Source organism: Limulus polyphemus, unplaced genomic scaffold, assembly GCF_000517525.1.
Source record: "Limulus polyphemus unplaced genomic scaffold, Limulus_polyphemus-2.1.2 Scaffold1484, whole genome shotgun sequence".
Taxonomy (NCBI): Eukaryota; Metazoa; Arthropoda; class Merostomata; order Xiphosura; family Limulidae; genus Limulus; species Limulus polyphemus.
The window spans coordinates 44,523-47,210 of NW_013667094.1; the positions used below are offsets into that span (position 1 = coordinate 44,523).

At 34.6% G+C, this 2,688-nt stretch overlaps 1 protein-coding gene across 6 annotated transcripts in view; it reads left to right on the forward strand.

Annotated features, from left to right (window-relative positions):
* The window catches only part of LOC106463792 (potassium voltage-gated channel subfamily H member 6-like), a 218,516-nt gene that overhangs the window by 3,747 nt on the left and 212,081 nt on the right, over positions 1-2,688 (forward strand). The gene's annotated exons all lie outside the window — the stretch shown is intronic.

Genomic DNA, 2,688 nt, shown 5'->3' on the forward strand with positions numbered 1-2,688 from the left:
AAACGTAGCGCTGAACTACTGTCAGTGGAGTCAGTCGGTATAGTCAAACGTAGCGCTGAACTACTGTCATTCGACATCTTACATTCATCTCAAAAACATACAAGTTGAGCTGCATTTACCGGCTATTCTATATTTGCCATTAACTGTAAGTTATTGGGGGGGGGGTGAGCCCTGTCTCCCCCTCTATATCTCCGGTTGGGCCAGCCCTATTGTTATTAATGTTTGTTTGGCAAGATTTTTTTTTAGCCTTATCTTGAGAACTTGTATATTGATAAAATAAAAACCCATTGATTAAGTAATTTGTTGTAGGCGTTAAATCATGCTGTTCAGTTTGGATCTATACCTTTATTACTATTAAGTATCTTTTGATACCGAAAATTTTCATCCGTTCTATAGAAGCACATTATTATTATTATAAGAACTACTTATCACTCAGATAAAGCGTATGGTCTTAAGAAACACCGTGTGCTCTTTGATTTTTAAAACTTGCAACCATAGAGAGGTAATGTGTTTTAATTCGTAGTTTACGTTTTAGGACTTTTTTTTTTGCACAGTATTTAATTCTTTCTGAAAAACATTACCCCGAAAATGATTAATTCTAGAATATAGACAACCCACGAGATTACTATTTAATAGGGGGGAGGGATACTAAAGCTAATTATCATGCGTGCGAACGGACATGCAAATCACCAGATGGCATTCAACGGATTACAGTCGTTCAGGTTAGCGCTGAAAAACAAAATAAAAAGCTGATTAAAATTGCTGACATCGAAAGATAATTATGTGGTCAGCTTTTGTTCAAACTATTTTAACCATTTCTGTCCATTTTGGGAATGTATTATTTTGCAACTGTTTGTTATTCACATTGTCCGAGGTGAAGAAAATAAAAATGTCTTGTACGTAAATTACAACTATCCCGAAATGAAACCCTTGCTATTTCAATAAAGTATTAGGTAGACTTATCAGTATAAACAGCTAAAAATGGAATTATATATATATATAAACTTTACAAAATAACGTTTCGAGACGGCTTGAATGGGTATGATAAAGGTTTCTTCGTTACCCATTCAAGCTGTCTTCAAACATTTATTTTCTGAAAAGTGGGTTTTTCGTCATCAAATATGACGTTTCACCATTAGTGTGGTATTACACACCACTACAACACATTTATACACATGTACCAGTGATGTCATAAATGTAACCTTGACCTTAAATATAAACCTACTCATTTCAGTTTATTTTTTGATAGGTCTACTGTTGTCCCAGCCCGTTTTTTTTTACGGGCAAATTTCCATTTGTCTCTGGGTGGGGAAGATGTATTAGTAGAATTACTTATTGTTTCAGCGACGGGAGACAAACAATAAAAATAATAATAACCAAAATTATAACCTTACTTACTGTTTGTCTATCATCACTGACACAGTAAGAACAACTAAGACCATAATTTTTTATGCCTGTTTCCCCATGGTCGAAACCATAATAATAATAATGCTTTGTTTGAACAAGACACGTCTACATAACCAGATTACTTTAGCTGAGCACCATAACGTTTTGAAGAGTTTGTACGTTTTAGTAACCTGAAGCTGTTAGTAAATTTCTTCTCGAAGTAAAATGTGATTTGCAGTCACTTTTGTCTTCATCAGACTATCATGTACGGACGTGAATGTTGTGCTAAGATCTTATGTAGTATATGAAGTCCAATGTGCAAGTACGTTTGCTATCTGTGATATAGTTTAAAACTCACATCAGTAACACTTTTAGATCGTTAGTGTATTTGCGTGCGAATGCTGCAGCGAGAAACTTCTGTGTGCAGATGTTAGGATTAAGTTTTTGTGGCTAATTACGAGTTTCGGGATAAAACATTTTGTACGTACGTGTGACACCATAACACATATATATATATATATGCATACATCTGTGCTGTCCAACCCAAATGGATAAGTGGTTCCAGGTGTGGCCAATGAGACATAAAAGTCCACTCCATAATGAAAAAGCGTTAGCGTTTTTAAAATTTTAATACAGAAAGTCTCGCACGTGTGTATTGTGTTTTACACATTTTTATCAATTATCTGTGTTCTTTTATCATTGGAAATTAGCAGCAGTAAGTTCTTCTACGCAAAAATAAATTTCTATAAAGTAACTTTCACTCCTATCACCCGTACGCGCTGCTGTTTGACGCAACACAAGATTATGGAGTTGGGTTGGGAAGTTCTCCTCCACCCACCATGTTCTCCAGATATGGCACCATCAGGTTACCATCTTCTTCGTTCTCTGCAACACCATCTTTATGGGAAAATGTATGCAAATATGGAAGGTGTTAAAGAGGACATCGACATGCTTTTTGCTTCAAAGTCAAGTGATTTCTTTAATCAGGGCATTAACAACCTGATTGTAAGATGGAAAAGCATCATCGATAAGAATGAAGACTATTTCATTTAATAAATGTTTTGTTTTGATATATAAGTTGTTCAGGTTTTTTCATCTAAAAAAAAGCGACATTAATTTCTTGACGATCTAATATACACCTGGAAAAAAGTTAAGTACCCCCGTGTTTTTTTCAAGTGATTCAGATTCGACGTTCTTGTGACTGATTATAAATTACCATTCAATCTAAACGTGTTTATCAAATGAAATTATGCATTACTGGGCACAAGAAAACAAGATTATCACCGTAAAATAACAATTTTT